This window comes from Hibiscus syriacus, unplaced genomic scaffold (genome assembly GCF_006381635.1).
Source record: "Hibiscus syriacus cultivar Baekdansim isolate YM2019G1 unplaced genomic scaffold, ASM638163v2 tig00110319_pilon, whole genome shotgun sequence".
NCBI lineage: Eukaryota > Viridiplantae > Streptophyta > Magnoliopsida > Malvales > Malvaceae > Hibiscus > Hibiscus syriacus.
The window spans coordinates 2,654,222-2,677,184 of record NW_024062678.1 but is presented as its reverse complement, the minus strand read 5'-3'; the positions used below and the strand labels follow the sequence as shown (position 1 = coordinate 2,677,184).

General features: G+C 31.4%; 1 pseudogene; it reads left to right on the top strand.

Moving 5' to 3' along the window:
• Window positions 1-8,932: 8,932 nt before the first annotated feature.
• Window positions 8,933-12,586, top strand: LOC120117469 (annotated as a pseudogene).
• The last annotated feature ends 10,377 nt before the right edge of the window (window positions 12,587-22,963 follow it).

The following is a 22,963-nucleotide window of genomic DNA, read 5'->3' as shown; positions in this document are numbered from 1 at the left end:
TGATTAAATAACCGTAATTTCTAATGACTAGAATGGTGTTTCATGAAAGAAAAAAAAATCAATCTCAACCCATTTGCTCATTTTTATTTTGGGCAAATGGGTTATACTATCTTGCACCAGGTTGGGAGAGCTTTGTTAATGTGTCGCACAGCTTAAATCGAACAAAAGTCTCAGATCAGCTATAAATTTGTTCGATTAAAAATATTTATGATAACTGAAAATTCAAAGAAAAATAAAATTAATATGTAACAAAAAATTAAATTAAATTAAAATTGAAATAATTTAAACAAATCGGAAAATAAAATATGTTGCCTCCCATAAAGCACTTTGTTTATGTAGTTAGGCAACCCATTTTATTTTTGAATTTTCAGTTATCACAAATATTTTTAATCGAACAAATTGGTAACAGATCTGAGACTTTTGATCGAATAACCGTAATTTCTAATGACATGAATGGTATTTCATGCAACAAAAAAAATCGCATAACCCATTTGCTCATTTTTATTTCTTTGTCTCCCATACACCCTACACCTTTATTAAAAAAATAAATAACTTGGTATGTTTAGTAAAAGTTGATAGCTTTAGTAGTGTCCTTTTTTAAGTAAGATTAAATATTCAAATTCTGATGTTTGTAAAATTAGATCTAAATTAATTAATAAATAGATGAGTAAACTACACAATTTCTTACTGAACTTTACTCTCTCTTTTATTTCACTCATTGTACTTTCAAATTTTCAATTTACTCACTGAACTTTTGATATCTCTTGTTTTTGTCACTCTGAATTATTTTATTATTATTTTGGTACAACTTGACATTTTTTAATTATTTAATATAAAAATAAATTAAAATATAAAATAAAAATAGTTGGTAGATCAAATTTATCATTTTTGCCCTTTCGTATTTCACAACAATTTAACCCTCAAAGTTGTTCAATTGCATCATTCTATGCTCTACCTCTCACTTAAAATCCTAAATTGAGGGGTTTAAGTTATAGATTAAGGTTTAGGGTTATCAATTTAGGGTTTTAAGTTAGGGGTATGATATAGAACGATATAATTAAATAACTTTGAAGGTTAAATTGATAAAAAAATACAATATGGGTGAAAATGATAAATTAAGTCTATTAGCGAATAAAAGTAACCCTTAAACCTATATAGAATTATAGTCATTATAGTTCATGTACGAATAGTTCATGTACGACATTAAAATATTGTGTCAATGTATAAGTACCATCAAATTGAGCATTTTAAAAGTGTATGTACTACATTAAACATTTTGTCAAAATACATATACCATTTTAAATAAATAATCAAAGTACAAATATCACATTTAACATTTTAAAAATATTAATACTATATTAAAGGTCTGTTTGTTTGAGGGAAAACCAATTATGAAATTGGTTTTCCTCGAAATCTCGTGTTTGTTTCACGTAATTCGTTTTTCGGAATATGTTTTCCATTGTTTGGTGGGAGGAAAACTGGTTGGTCAACGTAAAACATTTTCCTGGTCAACAAAATTTCCTTTGTGTTTTCTGGAAAATGATTTACGATCTAATTTTCCATAAGTCATTTTCCGAACTTTTCACTTCAAAGAATAAAAACTCAAAATAATTTTATTTTATGAATTTAATATTAATAAAATATTTTAATATCATTTTAATCAAAATATTAATTATTAAAATATTTAAAATATATTTATTAATATTTATAATAATAAAATATTATATTTTAATATTATAATACAATAATCAATTATATTATAATAATATAAGATATTATTTTTTTAATAATATTTAATAAATTATTAATAAAATTTATATTATTTATTAATTTCATAGAAATAATATTATTAAATTATTAATAGTGAATAATATTATTTATATATTTAATATTAATATATTAATATAATAATTTAATAATATTTTAATAAAGATATTTAAAATATACTAATTAATATTTTTTAAAATATAATATAACACTATTACTTTAATAAATAATTAATATAATTTATAATATTTTTATTTCAATAAAATATACCAATATTAATATTTTTATTAATAAAATTATAAAAATAATATTTAAAAATAAATAAATTATTTTATTATTTTAAAAATAATAATATTAAATTTTATGATAAATAATATTATTTATTGTATTTAATATTTGTAATAAATAATTTTTAAAAAACTCATCAACTAGTGGAAAAAAAATTAAACAACATATTCTAAACATCGTAAAATATTTTAAGAAATATAATTTCTTTTCTAAAATTTAAATTCCAGTAATTCATTTTTTAGAATTCAATTTTTAAAAAATCAATTAAAACTAACCAAACAGACCCTAGATATTTTACCATAATACAAGCAGCAAATTTGACATTACCCCAAAGTCATTATCCATCAAAAGATACAATACTAACATTTTGTGATTTTACGGTATTTAGCTTCTATATACCGTCACGAAGCAAGTGATCTTGACGGGGAGTCGTCAAGCCTCCGGCAGCCACGTTCATGGAGTGGGGCCACCGTCGTAAACGATAAAAACGCTCGCTTTATCAAATCGCAATCAGCGGTGATATTTGTGACCCTATAAATCCGGGAATTCTGGCAACACGTGTTTCACTCTAAGGGAGCATTAAATCTCCTCATGTGACTGCACGTGCTTTCTGACAAAGTTTCCGGCAGGGGCCCACCCACGTGCTGTCGCCGCACCCTGAAAGGAAAAAAGGTAGCTTTCTCTGCACGTGCTTAATCAACGTGGACGAACCAGCTGCTCAAACGCGGCATCAACATGATGCTACGTCTCACATGCTTTGTAACTACCGGTCGTGTTTGCTGTGAAGTGTGATTCATTTTTTTATAAACATTTTTTTTACCAAAAATTCTTGAAGAGTGGAAGAAATCGTGATTTAGGGATACTGTTAGCAAACGTGATGAAATAATTTATACATCCAAAAAAGTATATTATTATTATTTTCATTAATTTGGGGTAAATACACACCATAATATATGTTTAAAGATAACTTTAAATCATTTAACATTAAAAGTTTATATCATTGATATTCCTAGTGCTTGATCCGAAACCTAAAAAAATAACAACAATTCCTTTATAACCAAAGTCGTTTGGTTCATGCAAAAATATATATTAAAATTACTTTTCTGAAGAATATAATGTTAGAATCATAACATAATAAAAAATTAATATAAAAAAATTTAAACAAGTTAATCCATATATGAATATCGACTGGAAGATTTTGATATTTCATAAAAATAAATTTTCTCTTATGAAAAACTATTTATCCTGGTGGAGAGAAATACAAATTAATAAATTTCTTAGAGAACAATACCTCTCTAGATAATTGAGTGTTGAATTAGTTTTTAATTGTTTATAATTTTATCCATCATCAAATTATAACTATAACTTATAGTATATAGACTTTATTTCAATGAAATTTTAATATCTATGACACATGTAACATAATTAGACACTTAATTTTGTATTATACTTTAAAATGACATTATATATTGTATATATGTGTCAACAATACGAATTTAATATAACAATCCCTCCCTTGGATATGTTTCTAAATATATGTACAATCTTATGAGCTCAAAAATTACAACTATATAATAGGTGTTGTATAACAATCCCGTCCATCAAATATATCAATATAAGGCTAAAATATTATTTGACATATCATTGATGACTATATCCACTAATGATCACATATACAAACATAGTCCAATGACATAGATCAATCATGGATGTGTAGTATAAAATTTATATGTAATGTGAATAAAACATGTCTATTTCAAAATACTTCTCTTTAAACTGAAGTGATATCAATACCAAAATAACAAAAGAGTAAATAAAATTAGGGTAAATTCAATGTTTAGTACATAAACTATTAATTTTATTACATTTTGGTACTTAAACTTTATTTAGGAAACTAATCATCTTTTAAAGTTTACTTTAATAAATTGAGGTTTCTTAAAATATATGGTTCGAAGAGTTACCACCAATATTTATCAGAGTGTGATTGTATCACCCTCAAATTTTTTCATTTTAATAAATTCAAAATAAAGAATTATGATATACTTACGTAGAGAATGGATTTGAGAATCGATGATGTGCAAGGAAGGATTATAGCTAACACAATGTTGTATTATTTTGTATTAATTGTCTTAAATCTTTTAGTAGTCGTTTTCAACCAATGTTGTAAACTTTAAGGTGTTTGTAATTGTCGAGTAAATGGTATTACATTTGAGTTCTTAAGTGTGAATACAAATATTTTTTAATATAAAAAATTATTTAAAAAAATTATTGTGAGATGAATTGTCATGTTATGATGTCATAGATAGGGATGGGTGTGAGATCCAAATCCGATGGCTTATGACTTGGTCGGGTCAATTTTTTTTAAAAAAATGGTTCGGGTTGGGTTAAATCAAGTTTTTTAGAGGTTGTGTTCGGCTTGGGTCGGGTTAGTTTAGGGTGAAAAATACTTGACCCGACCCAATCAGGTCATTTTAAAAAAAATAAAGTTCGGGTCAAGTTGGGTTTAGGATAAAAATATTCGATCCGACTCAAAAGTTCAGGGGCTTGTTCACAAATTTAACCATTTTTGGTCAGAGGAAAAAAATCGGGAGTATGGAGGTTCAACTCTGATCAAGTTGGTAATTCCTTACGGACCTAAGGAGACCCTTGGGTCGGCACATAGGTCCCAAGGTACTCCTTTGGATGGCACATTTGTTGTGTGCTTAGTGTAAGTCTTTATGGACGTAGTTTTGGGCAAACTACATATCCATGTTCGGTTGGAGGGTATTATTGTGGTTTTAAAAATATGTTTTAAACTACTAATGTTTTTAAATGATATATACACATTTCTCTATTTTGTCGGAACACACTAGACTCCTCAATTCAATCTTTTGAATCTATCTCTCTCTGAATACTTCATTCAGACTGTAAATTCATGTTTATAATTGAAGACTTAGCTAATGAAATTTTAATTCACCGTTAGAATCTGATAATGACTATTCCACTAAGGAATTTATGCTTTACCATATACCCGATGACCTATTGTATTCATATGATAGCTCTTTATTACTGAGCTTCCCAAAGCTCACTCTTTACTCACCATTTTAGGTTAAAAGAATCGATCCAGTGCAGATATCGACATCAGTAAAGGAGTTCCACCGACGTTGCTTGTGGAGTACGGTGCATGTGATTAGAGGGCATGTATGTTGTATTATGTTTTTATATTCGATTCTGAAACTTGTTTTATTACTGGATATTGTTGAATTCTACTTTAATATATAAATGATGTTCTGAACTTTTATTTTATATATATAAATTATTTTACAGTTTTAAATGAATAAATGAAAATTTTAAAATTTCTAGGATTTTCAGTTTGGGTCGCTCCGGTGGCCCTAATGTGACACCTCATACCAGATCAGGTCATCAACATCAGCCTAAGGGTGTTACATTTAGTGGTATCAGAGCTTAGGTTGAGTTGAGTCTTCTGGGTAGATCAACCGATCGACTGTTATAAGATGTTTATTCTGTACATTCCCCTAAATTATGACCGTACTCTTGTGAGTCGGAACTCTAATGTCAAGTAATCATTATGTAATAAGTATACCAAAGTATCTTATCTGTTATGACTCAATTTGTACAAAAAGAGAATAATGCCAGTATTCATCCCAATTTTGGAAGTTACACTACAGGTAACATGAGAGATTATTTGTTTAAGAATTTTTGACCTGACTCCCGACCTGAATTTGAGTTATTACCCCCCAAACACTCTGTGATGATAAACTTGTAACCAACCTTTATAAGTAAATTTTTGAGATTAAGATCTACTACCCAAATAGATTGGAGAACAAGGTATTTGGTCCAAACCTAACCAATGTGTTACGCCTCAAAAGGTTCTATACTGATGTACTGAATTGGAGAATTTTGAAATCATGCTTGTTTCAATTTTATGAGTTTGAAACCTAATAAGTGTTGAGTCTTTTATCTCAATGATTTGATCAATATGAGATTAAAAGAAAGGGAACGTGTTCATAGTAAAAGTGTAAATTTCAAGGTGATTCCATTATGTATGTAAGAAATCAGTTATGTCTGTATCTTGCACTGAAGTTAAGCAAGTATTATTTTGATTAAGAACTGATAATTATGGTATGTTTGGTTCTACGAGGAGAATTCTGTTAAAATTATGGAATTTTGATAAGGAAGAGTTTTGCCTAAAACACTTACTCAACTGGTTAAGGTCTAGTAGAGGAATCATATACATGTAAAGGATACTTGAGAGAAAGAAGATTTGATGGAAGTTCAATTTCTATATTTCTTTGATTTGAGTAAATTTCGAGGAAAAAATTTCTTTTATGGATGAGAGAATTGTCACACCCCGATTTTTTATTATTTTGATTTAATTTTAATTTTAGGGACCAAATTGTAAGTTTTCAAAGTTTTATGATAATTATTGAATTTTCCATAAACTTCATGGGCTTGTTCTCAAATTTAACCATTTATGGTCATAGGAAAAAAGTTAGGCAATGTGTTATGAAGATTCGAACCCCGACCCCAGGTAACCGCCCATGCCTTAGTCGTTTAGGCCAAGGCACTGCTTATGATTTTTTTGAATTATATATATATTGAAGGCTAAAATCAGGTTTTATACCCAATCTCCAAATTAAACCCCCAAATCCCTAGCCCACCGACCATCCACTACCGAATATGTCATCGTCCGGCCTCCGTGAAGTGCACTGCCACCCCTACTGTGGCCGTCGCATCCTCCGACCAAAACCCCATTGGTTTCAAGTCGAGCATCGTCGTCGTTTGTCGTTAATCGACGTTCGACTGAATCATGAAAAAACCCCAAAATCACGCCGCCTTGTTTCACCGATTGTCGCCGATCTAAGCGTCGACTCGCCTCACCGCCGCTCCCATTAGTCTTGTCAGTGTCGTGCGAACAAAACTCGATCGATTTTGCTCCTCTATTATTACGAACAAAACCCTTGTAATCAATCTAAATTGTTCCCTTAATAACTAATCTATTCATTTATTTATTTTATTATTATTATCCAATAAAGAAGGTAATTGCTGTAATGATTATAAAATTCTGGGCTTTTATTTTAATTTGTAAAAAATACGGGGTATTATTATAATTTATAAAATATATGGGATTTTAATTTAATTTAATTTATCAAGGACATTATTGTGATTTTTGAGAAGTTTTTTCCTTTGATTGTAATTTATAAAAAGTTTTAGCATTTTTATTAATTTATAAAAAATGGTCTTTACTATAATTTATAAAAAAAATTGGTACTTATTGTAACATACAAAAAATTAGACTTTTATTGTAATTTATATAAAAGTTTAGGTTTTTGTCGTAATTTTATAATCCTTATTTTTTAATAATTTTTAAATAAGAATTGTGATGATATTTTCTTCGTCATTTATACAGTAAAATTTAATATTATTAGTGACGATATGAATGACTAATGATAGAACTTTATTTTATTTAATTACGCAACTAGTTTTCACTGAATAAAAATTATAAAGTGATATTATACATAAAAGTCACTATACGTTTAACGATACGTGACAATAAAAAGATACATTGTCGCACTAGACATTTAATAACACACTTAGAGTGAAGATCACGGTGAGGTTTAATTTTATGTCACATAATACAAATATTGACGTAAATTTATGTTTCAATGAAACATATTTCCAACAGACAAACAAAAATTAGTGGATGTTGGGCAAGTCCAATACCAATGATCGATAATATAGACATGCAATAGTTTTGTTGTGCAATTTTAGCTTTGGAGGTTGAGTTAGGGTGGAAGTTAAGACAAAGAGATGAGTTCCATGTGATTCTTGTCATGCACATGAGGTCCATTGGACATGTTGGTCGTGAGTTGGTGGATGCAGGAGGCGAGTCATCTAAGGTAAGTGAAATGGCAGAGAGAAAAACAAGGCAAGCAACCTCGAAATCGATCTTCATGTTCTGTCTATGCATCTCCTTTCTTTTGTTGAAGGCTAGTAGATTTTCATGCAGAAGGAAAGATATGGGCGATGACAAACAGGAAGTTAGAATAACACTTGGTCAAACAAGTAAACCCATCTTCCCTTTCAAATCATATTTGGTTGTTGAGATGAGATGAGCTGTGTTTCTAAGATGCTATGGCGTGTGTTAAATACGGTCGCAATGAAGACAGAGATTGAGTGGTTAATGGTCGAGTGACCAATTTATTATAAAATGATAATATTAATGTATGTTTTTTTTTTTTTTAGACCTTTCAATGTTTGTTGCAGTAGTTGGCCTTGGCGATGCTTCTATGTACTCTTTCCATTGGTTCAGCACAGGGTAGTGTTCATCTTATTACCATATAGATTTTGTTTGGACCCTTGACCTGATCCATTTATGGGACTCAGAATAAAAGTCCAGCTTCTCAAACTGAGGCCTAATCTTAGTCTACAGCTGTTGGGTGCTTTTAATTATCGACTTCAAGAAGTGTGATGCAACAACTCAACCCAATAACACAAACAAGGTGAGAGACGATTCTTGCTACGAGTGGCATTCACCGTCCGGTGCTGGATTGGGAGGGGAGGTGGTGGCTTGGACATATACTCTCGAGATTATATAGTTTGAAATATTATGAGTTGAGTATCATATTTTTAATTCATACTCTCGAGATTATAATTTTTTTAAATATATAATTTTTAAAAATAAAATATCTCTTACCTTGATTAGAAAACTCATAAAAATGGAATTAAACAAATTATCATCCATATTTTCGTGATATAAGCTAAAAAGTTTCCGTTTTTAACTAATGGGTCATGCATCTCTTTTGAGTTTCGATGCCTACCTCCCTTATTTTTTCCTTTTCTTTTTTAGAATCGGTTAAACCCATTCACACACACTCTCTTTCTTCTTCCTTAAGCCTTTTGCTTTGTCATTCACTTCTCGTTTTTATCAACTTATTTTCTTTTCTTAAAGATCAAAAGTTTATTGTCAATCTTCCATTATCTTCCGATTTCTTCTTTTCTACCAGTACCAATCCTTTCTTTTCTTAAATAAAAAAAATATACAGAAAGAAACCCATTGGAGCTATCTCCTTGTTTCAATCTCCAGATCTACACCCAGTATTCCATCAACCCATTTCCTTACTTTTCTCTTTTTCTCCAAATAAAATTCAATTTCTTTTTCTAATTTGAAACAGAATGTTACGAGCACTGGGTTCATTTTTGCTTTGTTGCTTCTTCCTTGAAGCCTCATTTTGGGTTCACAGTTCTCATGGGGGCGTGATAACGTGTTCGGGGATTGTACCCGTGAGTTACAGAAACCATAGGATATCGATAACAGACTTTGGCGGTGTCGGCGACGGGAAGACGCTCAATACCGAGGCCTTCCGGAAAGCTATATATCTGATTCAGCATCGGAGAAGGAGAGGTGGCACTCTACTTTATGTGCCTTCTGGGGTTTACTTAACGGATACTTTCAATCTTACTAGCCACATGACACTTTATTTGGCTCAAGGTGCTGTTATCAAAGCTACTCAGGTAACTCCATATCTTAATTACTACTCTCTTACCTATTATTGGCGCTGTATTTTGGTAAGTTAAAATGAATTGATCATAATTGCAAGGGTCATTCTTTTTCAAGACTGCTCTTCTAAAGAATTGGGGTGAAAAAGAAAACATGTTGAGCCTCCCTAGTATGGTCCCATGTGTGCATGGTATTTATGGCTTTTTCTTTGAAACCGACACAGAGATGGCGAGCATTGAATTGTCCAACTCGGTGCCATATCTAATCTAGATTGATAATATAATGCATCTCTCTTACAATGTTAGAATTATTATTATTATTATACGTTTAATATTTAATATTTAAATTTAAATTTAAATTTTATTTTAGTATTTAAATTTTATTTTTCTTCAAAATCGTACAACATTTAGTTTATGTTTTATTTTGATATTTCACTATTAAAAACTCAAATGAAGTGTTGTACATTATATTTTTATGGGTAAAATAAATAATTCACCACTCAACTATATTTTCACTTTTATTTTAGTTATTTAAGATTATTTGTTTTAATTTGATCCCTTAACTTTCAAATTACTCTTATTTTAATCACTTTAACTTATTTTATTAATATATAAGGGGTTTGTGATTTAAGGTTTGTGGTATAATTTTTGGGTTGGGTATATTTTTAAATTTATTTTTTAATTATATATTAATAAAATAATAATAATAAACATCATATAACCAAAAATATTAATAATTAGAGTGATTAAAATAGGAACGATTTGAAGTTGAGCAATTAAATTGAAAATTTTTATACTTTAGTGACCAAAATAGGAGCAAGAAGATAATTGAGGGATGACTGATGTAATTTATCCATAGAAAACTACCACAAACCAAATTAAATATTAAGTATGATTTTGAAAAAAAATAAAGTTTAAGTACCAAAACAGAACAAAAATAATAGTCTAAGTACTAAGTTAAAAATTTAAATGTACGAGTGGTCAACAATATCTTATATTTATATTTTTCTTGGAAAGGCAAATATTGATTTTATAATTATTTTTAGAGTAAATTATCTATTTGGGTCATCCACTTATTATTTAGTTTTTGTTTTGATTACTTAATTACTATTTTCTTGAAAATATATCTAATATTATATTTTAATTCTGTTTTGATCACCTAATGATAAAAACTTAACAGCACAAAAGCGTTTATCATATACTTATACGAGTCTGTCCTTTGAAATAACGTTTTTCTATTCACTCCCTTTGGCACAAAGTGTTTTCCTCTCGAACAGAAATTTGCTCTCTTCTTCTAAACATTTCTCCATATTTGAAAGTTTTAAAAACTGCACTGCATTGTTATTCTCTTAATATGTTATGATATGTTGGAGAGTCATAAAACTTTCTTCTTGGATTAACATCTCAGGACACTTTGAACTGGCCCTTAATTGCTCCCTTGCCATCTTATGGAAGGGGAAGGGAACGCCCTGGAGGAAGATATTTGAGCTTTATTCATGGAGATGGACTGGAAGATGTGGTGATCACAGGTATTTGTTCTGAATATTTTGATAACTTTCCTCGTATGTTTTACATAGGTTTGTTTTATTGACACGGTTTATGTCTTGTACTTGAATCTCCATGGTTTGTTTTGTTTTAACCTTAACAGGTGAGAATGGCACAATTGATGGTCAAGGAGAGATCTGGTGGAACATGTGGAGGCAGAGGACTCTCCAGTTTACAAGACCAAATCTCGTTGAATTTGTGGATTCCAGAGGCATTGTCATTTCCAATGTGATTTTATAAATTCCCCCTTCTGGAACATTCACCCTGTTTATTGCAGGTAATTTTTGCATGGCACACTTTGTTTTACATGTATGCCCATTGCAAGGTGCTCCAAAGGTGTTTCTATGGCACAGTTTGTTGCCAGAGCTAATAAATTAGTAAATTCTTTTATCTTCTTCACAGCAATGTTGTTATTCGAAATATTACCATCCTGGCTCCACCCGACTCCCCAAATACTGATGGGATTGATCCAGGTAAAAACAAAATGAGTGCAGTTTTCATTCGTTAAATTCATCTTAGGGTTTCATTTTCTCACTCAAGCAAGCAATCAGGCAGGTTGAACCGCATGTAATCCTGTAAAACTCAAACCTAAGTTATGATGTCCCATGTTCTTTTGATTTATTTGAATGGAAAATTTTCTTGGAGACTCAACATTGTTTACTATCATACATACAGATTCAAGCTCCAATGTCTGCATAGAGGACTCATTCATTTCAACCGGCGATGACCTGGTCGCGGTGAAGAGCGGATGGGATGAATACGGGATCGCTTATGCACACCCCAGTTCTTACATCACCATCCGAAGAGTAACGGGGACAACCCGGTTTGCTGGAATAGCCGTGGGAAGTGAAACATCCGGAGGAGTAGAGAATGTGTTGGCCGAGAACATAATTCTTTACAACACCGGAGTTGGTGTTCACATCAAGACCAACATCGGCAGGGGAGGGTTTATAAAGAACATCACGGTGTCTGAAGTGTTCATGGAAAACGTAAGAACCGGTATAAAAGTGGCAGGCGATATTGGCGACCACCCTGATAACCAGTTTAACCCAAACGCCTCCCAAATGTCAAGGATGTTACATTAAAGAACATTTGGGGTGTGAAAGTTCAGCGAGCAGGTTCAATGCAAGGCCTGAAGGACGCCCCTTTCACTGGCATCTGTCTTTCAAACGTTAGCCTCCACAGCATGGCAGGACTAACACCTCCATGGAAGTGCTCTTATGTAAGTGGGGCTGCAGTCGAGGTAAGCCCTTGGCCATGCGCTGAACTCACCAGTCCACAACAAGGTGGTTCTTGCACCAGCCATTTCTGAGATTCATTCATAATGTAAGATATAGTTTTCTCCAAGGATTTAAATTGCACCAACAAGGATTTATCTCAATTATGGACATAGTAGACGTTATTGTGGTGATTACGAGTATCGCGGTCATGCAATAACAATTTCAAACAACACCGTTACCGTTATATAATAGACTCCATTATGATAGCGAACCACTATTTAAATCCTTATTTTTTATTCTCTGCTATGTTTTTAACCCTTTAATGACAATGTTCACGACCCTATTTTATTCATTGATTGCAACAACTGAAATTCGTGATAACCAAATAGGGAGGTAAAAAATTTACTTGACCTGTAAAATTGATTGAAATTGTCCTGAGTTAGAATTGTTTGTGATCCAAGGTGGTTATGATACAAAATCGATTTGAGTCTGAATTGATGTAGACCTAAACCTGAGTTGGATCGGTTAATTTTGGATTTGAACCCGACCTGTGAACGACTTAAATCTGAATTGAACATGATAATATCAAATCGAACCCGACCTGCATTCGACTTGAATCTGAATTGAACATAATAATGTCAAAATGAACCCGACCTGCATTCGACCTTATATGAATCCGAACCCAAGATTAATCTGATAAATAATTGATATTATCCGACTTATTTCGAACCTGACATGTAATCGACCTATATCTTTCAGTGACTTTGGTCCTCCGTTATATCCTTCACAATCCCTGAACCTTCGTTGTATCTTCCAAAGTCATAAATTTTACATAAACTTTTTTCAGAATCATTTTGATTAATGTATAAATACGATGAAATTTAAGATTAATGAATAAAATATTTGTTAACATTAAAAAAGATAAATAACTTACATCAACGTAATAGATCTGTTATTTTTAAGAATTTGAGGATAGAAAGAAACTAAAAAAATTAAAAGGTTAAAATATTTTGAAAAATATTAAGGGCAAAAATGTTACCGCCCCATTATTTTGTTAATGTTTTAAATTTTTTAATATAATATAGTGAAATAAGAATTAATTGGTAAGCAGAGTAGGTAACTTTTTTTTTAATAAAACACACATAAATAAAAAATAAATAAATGACATTTCTTTAATAAAAAAACCATTTAATCGATTTTATTATCAGATTGATAAATGCTACACGTGGAAATAAGTGTTTATTTTGGATTTAGCAATACAATTAGAAAAAATAAGTTTAAAGTAAAGGAAAAAATGTAAAGGGAGAAGACAAACAAACATATGTACATGCAATTTTATGATAGGGGTAAATTTCTAAAATTTTAAAAAGTGACAAACATATAAAATTATAAGGAACGAAAATAAATTTTCAATAGAAAATACACAAAAATAATCTAAAATATATGGCAATCTTAAATTTTCAAGAGACGATTGTTCCCACCTGTATCCATCAGTCTATCCCTGGGGAGATAATCGTAAATAAATTGTTGTTATTTCTTGAGGTCCCGAGTTTGAGTACCATAAATGTCAAGGGTGCGAGTTTTCAATATAAAATAGTTGAGAATTATCTTATAACACTACCATATTTATCCAAATTAATAAAAAAAATATGAATTTTCCTCGTTGCGAATATTTTAGACCACTTACTTGTGATTGATAATTCACCATTATCGTTGATAAAATGACTATTTTGATCAACATTAAGGGTTAATTTTGATATTATGTCTTTTAATTTTTTTGGGGACGATAATGTCCCTCGCTGCAAGTATTTTAGACCATTATCATTGGCGTAGTGGCACCCAACTTAGAGCTATAAATGTTCTAACCATAATTTACAAACTGAGAGAACTAAGAAATAGTAATTATATTATTTTATCATGCTTCGAAAATGAAATTCACAAACTATTGAGTAGCTACTAATTTTAGGATTAGAGATTCTTTTAGTATTGTTTGTGAAAATTGTAGTGAAGAAATATTTTTTAAAGTATTCGATTTAAGTAGTTAATATCATTGTTAAAGGATAGTAGCGAAATCCTAATTCAGATTTTACTGCGACCAAAGAAATAAATGATCCATGAAGCATGGATGGTGATGATTTACCTCATATAGATAGGCCAAAAATATGAAGTCTGTGCAGAAAGAATGGTGAGCATTATCCACTCTCTCAACAAGCGCTTCAGTTGAAGCCCTTAAAGAGAGGCAAATTCTGAAGCGTTTGAGGGAGAGTGAGCAATGGATTCCATTGTAAACAGTGGGGGTATACACCATCATCATCAGGGCATGTTTTGTTAACTCTCTTCAAAGGCTTCGAGCATCGCCGGTCGAGCACATTGCCGGAAGCCATTGAGGGAGAGTGAGCAACCAATACCTTGTGACATTCTAACTTTTGTATTTGGTTTTTGCTGATTGGTGTTTGTTGATCTCACCCGAAAATACCCCATTTTATAGGACTTGATTGAGCATATCAAAATCGTGGAGGAAAACCAGTGGTGAGTTTAATGTGACATGAGGGTCCCTCCATATCTTGGCATTTGACATTTTGTGAACCAACCTTTTCCTTCTTGTTTACGTGAAATCTCTCTATTTGACTTCCAAGTCAATAATAACAAAAGATATTGTTTGTATACAGGGATTAGCAAAACTTAACTAAATTTTTTTGAATTCTTTTACTTGTTTTGATGCTAAAATATTTGACTCAATAAAATAACTCATAATTTTATAAATTCAAATTGACTCAATTTTTTTAAATAAAATTTAAGTTATAAAATAGGATTCAAATCACTCAAATTTTTTAGTAATTAATAGATTGATTTTTAAGTTCAAGTCGAGTCTCTCAACTATGTATAATATATGTGTATCACATATGATAAAATATGAAGAACTATAAATTTATATAACATCTAATTTAAATAGATTGATTTCATAGAATGGCAATAAGACCAGCGCTGTTGTATGAATCGAAATGTTGGGCAATCAAGAAGGATCACTTAAGGAGGATGGAGGTCGCAGAAATGAGAATGCTTCGATGGGCATGTGGTAGGACTCTGTGGGACATGACACCAAACTCTGCAATTAGGAGGTCTTTGGGGGTGGTGCCTGTATCCGAAAAATTGAGGGAGGGAAGACTACGGTGGTTTGGGCATGTTCTTAGGCGACAACTGTCGGATGCGGTCAGGAGGGTAGAGTCGATAACAGTCGACGGTGCCAGAAGGAGAGGACGACCAAGGAGGAAGTGGGTAGACTGCTTGAGATCTGATTTGAAGGATTTAGCCCTTACCGAGGACATGACCATCGATAGGAAAGTATGGAGACTTAAGATCAGGGTAGCTGAGTAGTGTGGGCATCTCAGTCTTCTTTTTTTAATGCCTTTGTAGTAATTTCCATGAATTCTACTTTTTATATGTTTTTGTCATTGGAATTTATGTAGGCTTAGAATTAGGATGGCGGAATAGTGTTACCTTAGTTTAGGCTTTAACCATTTTAACTTTATTTCTTATCGCAGCTTGCTATCGTTGACTTCTGTTTATCCTTCTCTTCATGTTTCATCTTTTAAATTTAGCGGGGACTTACGTTTCTGTCTATAAGCAGAGATTTTCACGCAGAGATTTATTTGCAGGGATTACTTCAAATTACAGACGCGCATATGAAGACAACATATGAAAATTGTTCAACTATTTCAACTATGTATTTATTGACTTATTTATCCATGCATTGTATTTTATCTTTATTTTTAATTTTCTTACTGCCGGAGGTCTTCCACGGAAGCTGCTCTCAACTTGGCGTTGGGGGCAGCCTACTACCCCACCTCTCCCTTACCCCATTGCATATGGGAATATGGTTTTATTATTGTTGTTGTTGATTTCATAAACTCGACTTAACTCGAATTTTTTTAAATAGAATTTAAATTATAAGATAAGAATCATTAACTCGAAAAAAATTTACTCGACTCAATCAAATATATATCCTTGTTTAGTTGTTTATAAGAAGGAAAAGAAATGGACTGAAAATATATTTCCAAATGTGTAATTTTGAGCTTTGGAAAAGAAAATACCCAGATACATCAGAATTGGATTTGGCTATAAGATTTTTTTCTTAATTAATCATTCTATCTAATTTATTAATCGATTAATTTAAATTGAGTTTTGTAAAGACTAATTATGAGATAATTCTCTCAATTTAATTTACTTCATTTGTAAACGTTATAATTCAAATTTTTAATTTTAATTAAAAAATCTAATGTCTTATTCTACTAAATCAACTCGAGGAAATGATAAATATGAGGTGAATAATTAGCTTTGACAAGACAATTAGCTTTCTCTACAAGATTTTGCTTTCTAAAATGGAGAGAATAATTAAAGTTTCTATCTAACGGCTTTGGCATAATTTTATCTTTATCCATAAGGCTAAATTAATTCCTTTAACATAATAATAGATGTATTGAGAAATAATGGATCAAGACATATCATACAAAATAATAAGTATTTTTTTCGATCAGAAAAATCGAATCGGAATTTGTTAGGTAGGCATTTTTATCATCATTAGATGACGTCAAAAATAATATATAAATGAAAAATATATATTGATGTAACAAAATCTAAATGAAATGAGCTATAAATTGAATCACCCAAATAAACTATACATAATGCAATACTAATATAAAAATAAATATTTAAAATATACAATTTTTCCTATTTAGATGTCTAAATTATTTTTCGGTCAATTCAGGTGTCAGACATTATGAAAGTTATCATTTTAAGAGTCTTGATCGTAACGACTGTTAAAAATTTTCGTTAAGACAAGTGTCACACATGTATAATTTTGAAAATTTTATTTAAAATAAAAAACTTAAAATTATATATGTAAATTTATCCAAAAAGTTTATCAAATCTTAAAAAAATCAAAACTTTGAAAACTCTAATTTCAATCTCTTTGCCCACGTCCGCCGTCGGGTTTACTATCGTTTCCGCCAATCAAACCACCATCAGAACCTCTACCTGACAACAAGTCGAACCCTATGACCTATATCCTAGAAACCTAAAGTCCTCGACGAAGAAAACGGTGAACCCAAAACCCCAAAGGGCAAACCCAAACTCCCAAAATTGAGGCACCCATGTGATTTAACGACGTGCATGACAAATGGCGAAGTGTTGAAAACATTTTGATGTTTCGATATAACAAATTAAGTTAAATGTATTTTAAGATTTTACAAAAGACTTTCTAAGTATATTCGATGTAATTATTCGAATATCAAAATATTACTCAAAGTCTTTCAAAGTTCATTTTAATCCTTACTAAAGTGTAAAATTGTGTTTTATACTTAAACTATTTTAAAACAATTTTACAAAGTATTTCGAGCCTTAATCGAGCCAAAATTTTTTTTTAAAGGGTTTCAAGAAAAATCATATTGTCCAGGGGGTACAGATTCCCCCCAGGGGGTATCGATTCCCCGGGAACAGATTCCCCCCAGGGGTACAGATTCCCCCTGCATGGTTTTGCTCCGAGAAATAACAGATTACTCGAAGGGAACCGATTCCCTCACTGTTCATCAGCCCAACGGTCATAATATTTGAATATTATGAAGGGGTATCGATTCTCTATGAAGGGGTACCGATTCCCCCCATTCTGGGCAGCTTATTTTTGCAGAAAAATCATTCCCAAACGGCTCCAAAACATCCCCAACGGCTAGATATGACTTCAAACACATTCCAAGCTATAAATACAAGCTAAGGACACTTGAAGAAGTAAGAGAACAACTATCCAAGCAATTAAACACAAGAGAAGAGTTTTTCATTCTTATTTCATCTTTCTCTTGTATATATTTTGTTCTTGTGAGCTCAATCTTGTAAACACCTACCTTAGAGAGGTTTTCTTGTTTACATTTCTTATCCTTTTGTAAAGGGGAAAGGTTCTAGCTAATCCCGTAAAAGCTAGGGAAAGGTTCTAGTTTAGCCCGAAAAAACTAGGGAGTTTGTAAGGTTACTCTTTATCCTCAAAAGAAAGAACAAATTAGTGAATTTGTTGGAAAACCCTTGGTGAGGAGCTAAGGTAGTGGACGTAGACTTTGATTGAGAAAGTTGAACCACTATAAATCGCTGTGCAATTCTCTATCTTTCAATATTCTTACTCCCTAAACACAAAACCATTCCGACCCCTCTTTGCAAACTATTCCAGTTGTCGATTCGAGCTTCCGAAAATCCCAACAATTGACATCAAAGCCTAACTCGTTAAGAAGGTTTAACCACCTTGAGACGATCCTAGAAGAAGCTCTACCAATTCCCTATACAATCGAGAATATGGCTTCCACCTCCGACTCGTTCCACATGGAAGACTCCCTACCAACCGACAAACCTCCATACTTCAATGGAGTCAACTATCATCTTTGGAAGAAATTAATGAAGGTAGTTATCCAATCCAATGATCTTGATGTATGGGAGATAATCGAGAATGGCTACTTTTCTCCAAAGAAGAAGGAGAAAAAGTGGAGTGACAAAGAACGGAAGAAAGCTCAACTTAATGCCAAAGCCATGCACATGTTGTTTTGTGCATTTGGTCCTGAAATCTATGAATGGGTTTCTTCATGTTCAAGTGCCAAGGAGCTTTGGAATAAGCTCGAGGAAATCCATGGAAACAAGAAAGAAGAACCAACAAAGGTGGTGTTTCTAATGGCTTATGAAGAGCCCGAGGTATCTTCTAACTCAAATGAATTTAATTCATATACGTTTGATGAGTTACAAGATACTTTTAATAGGTTATATTCGGAGTTTGAGACCATGAACTCCAAATATAAGAAAATGATTTCAAAATTTAAAATTGATAACGATTTTCTTTTGAAAACAAAAATAGATTTTGAAAGCCAAAATGAAATTTTGAAAAAGATTTAGAGCTTTCAAAATAAAAATTGATAGTTTTGAAAAACAAATTTTGATTTAAAAGTTAAGCTTGAAAGCTTAACAAAAGAAAAAGAAATCATTTAAATAATTCATTTAGTTCAATAATGACAATATGCTCACATTGTCATTATCATGGTCATTTGGAACATACTTGTCCTTTGAAGAAAGGAAACGTTTTAAAATTAGGCAGTATGGGTTCTGAAAGCAACAAGGGGCATTGAAACTACGTCCAAGGATCCAAAGCATTTGGATACCAAAATCTACTTAAATGTCTCTTGTAGGTGTATGAGAGTGATGATATTCAATGCTCTAGCCACATGAAAAGGAATGGGTAACCTCTAAGCTTAATGCTTTTAATTTTGGTTATTTGTTGCTCATTTATTTTAAGCATGCTGAGTTTTGTTTTTAAGTGATTATGCATCATTGTTTTAATCTCATGTATTGAAAAGATGATGATGAACATTTTAAAGTTATTTAATTTTAAGAATTTTTAGTTCATCATAATAAAATTTTTGGTCAAAATTGGTTTTAATGCAATTGATATCTCTCTAACAATTGATATCAATTTTTCAAATACTTTGATTTTACAAATTTTAAAATTTTTTGACCTAAATTTGAATGTTTATGCATGTGGTTTAAATGAAAATGATATCTCTCTAACAATTGATATCAAAATTTTCAAATGCATAACATTTTTGGATTTATGCATATGCACTTAATTTTAACAATTGATATTGATATCAAATTTCAACAATTGGTATTGCATAAAGTATTTTAGTCTTGGATATATTGAATTTCATGTGCTACTACATGTTTGTTATTCTTTGTTGAATTCAATTTTGTTTAAGTGTCTTGTTCTTAAAGCTAAATTTTATTTGGAATGCATTTATTGAGGGGGAGCTTTGATTTTTCAAATGATTTTTAAAATGTCAATTTACTACTTACTCTCCAAAGTTATTTTGAACTTCAAAGATTAGAGTCTTTTTGATTTAACAAAGGGGGAGTGTTAAGGTGTTAAAGGGGAGAAGTGTTAAAGTAAAGAGGGTAATTTCAAACTTTATTTCAAATATTAAAATTACTCAATGTCTTGTTATATCAAAATGAGGAGATTGTTGAAAACATTTTGATCGATATACAAATTAAGTTAAATGAATTTTAAGATTTTACAAAAGACTTTCTAAGTATATTCGATGTAATTATTCGAATATCAAAATTACTCCAAGTCTTTCAAAGTTCATTTTAATCCTTACTAAAGTGTAAAATTGTGTTTTATACTTAAACTATTTTAAAACAATTTTACAAAGTATTTCGAGCCTTAATCGAGCCAAAATTTTTTTTTAAAGGGTTTCAAGAAAAATCAGATTGTCCAGGGGGTACAGATTCCCCCAGGGGGTATCGATTCCCCGGGAACAGATTTCCCCCAGGGGTACATATTCCCCCTGCATGGTTTGACTCCGAGAAATAACAGATTACTCGAAGGGAACCGATTCCCCCTTGAGGGTACCGATTCCCTCACTGTTCATCAGCCCAATGGTCATAATATTTGAATATTATGAAGGGGTATCGATTCCCTATGAAGGGGTACCGATTCTCCCCATTCTGGGCAGCCTATTTTTGCAGAAAAATCATTCTCAAACGGCTCCAAAACATCCCCAACGGCTAGATATGACTTCAAACACATTCCAAGCTATAAATACAAGCTAATGACACTTGAAGAAGTAAGAGAACAACTATTCAAGCAATTAAACACAAGAGAAGAGTTTTTCATTCTTATTTCATCTTTCTCTTGTATATATTTTGTTTCTTGTGAGCTCAATCTTGTAAACACCTACCTTAGAGAGGTTTTCTTGTTTACATTTCTTATCCTTTCGTAAAGGGGAAAGGTTCTAGCTAATCCCGTGTAAAAGCTAGGGAAAGGTTCTAGTTTAGCCCGAAAAAACTAGGGAGTTTGTAAGGTTACTCTTTATCCTCAAAAGAAAGAACAAATTAGTGAATTTGTTGGAAAATCCTTGGTGAGGAGCTAAGGTAGTGGACATAGACTTTGATTGAGAAAGTCGAACCACTATAAATCGCTGTGCAATTCTCTATCTTTCAATCTCCTTACTCCCTAAACACAAAACCGTTCCGACCCCTCTTTGCAAACCGTTCCGGTTGTCCATTCGAGCTTCCGAAAATTCCAACACAAAGACAAATGGAGAAGACAACCGACAAGAGAAATGCCAATGATGGTGGAAGTGACGGAGGCCGTGGCTTGCAATGGAGATGGTAAAGTTAGGAATTTAGGATCATTTTTAAGTATTTTTTTTAGATAGGAGGTTTTTTGTAATTTTAAAGAAATTTGGATTTTTTTAAAAAGATAACAATATTTTAAGATTTTTTTAAATAATAAAAATTTTAGAATTACATGAATGTGATACGTGTCACTTAAAGGACTTTTAACTACTAAGAAAAATAATGAGTTATTTAACCATTGAGATCCATTGGTTCGGGTTTCCTAAAATAACTTAAACATATGTATAAATGACATTGTTAAATTGTCACAAAATCATGCTCTGGATTTCCAAATTTTAGCTAGAGAAGCTTTTAGGGGATAACTTTTAAAATTGTCAAGTTGTAACAATTACTTTTATTAGCATTCTTTTAATTCAAATTAGGCATGTAATTACATTATTTAAAAAAATAAAATATTTACTGATATAATTGTTGCATGGAATTTAAGATATACCACTTTTAAAGAGAAAATAATGCATGTAATGCAGCTAGAATTTACAGGCGTCCATAAAAAATAATAAAGTATATTGGGAAAGACTAGGAAGTTAGGAGATGAAGTTGACTACTTTGTCTTTAGGGTTATATTTTAACTTATTATCTTTTAATAGAAAGTGTTCTAAGCTCATCTCACTATTTGTTTATGAGATCAAATTGATTATGGCGTCTATCGGTGATTCTCTCTTTATTTAGGTGGAGAGTCGCAACTGGTGGTGGTTCGCACGGTCGGTGTCAAAGTCTTTTATCTCTATAAGGAAGTAAAGCATAAAAGAGTTAACTTGAGGTGATTTCATTGAAATCGTATTTAATCTCTTAGTCATACTTAAGAGGTTGTATGAGAATTATCTAGTACATATATTAATCGTAGCCTTATAATAACTACGTGTAGATTAGGTTAGATATTCCTAATAAGATAGTAGTGGATTTGACGTTGATAAATCACATAAGTCTATCAGATATCATATCAACTAATTATAACTTTTAAATATTTGAAATCTTCTTCCGAATACGTTCTCTCTACGTCTCCCTTTATATCTCCCAAAGGTTCCAAGGTGTCAAAAGATTTAGATATCTTAAGATCTTCAAGTGGTTGTGAAGCGTGAAAATTGCGCATGTGAAGCATCTTAACAATAATAATTTTGAATATAAACTTTTTATTATTCCATTTTATTGAATACTTTTTATCAAAATACTTTTTTTATATGTATTATTATAAAGATGATAAAACCTAGCTTTTATAAATCATATTCTCACATTTACGTCTCGAATGCAAATACATGAAATGATGAGCGGAGCAACGTGTTGCTTCGGTCCAGTTAGTCGGAAAAACAAACTGAGAGGGGTAAGGTTGAAAAAGTTAAAATAAGAGACAGGTGTTATAAACTTATAATCAGGGTGTAGAACTGTACCTGAAAAAATCGTTTTTATTTATTTATATAATTTGA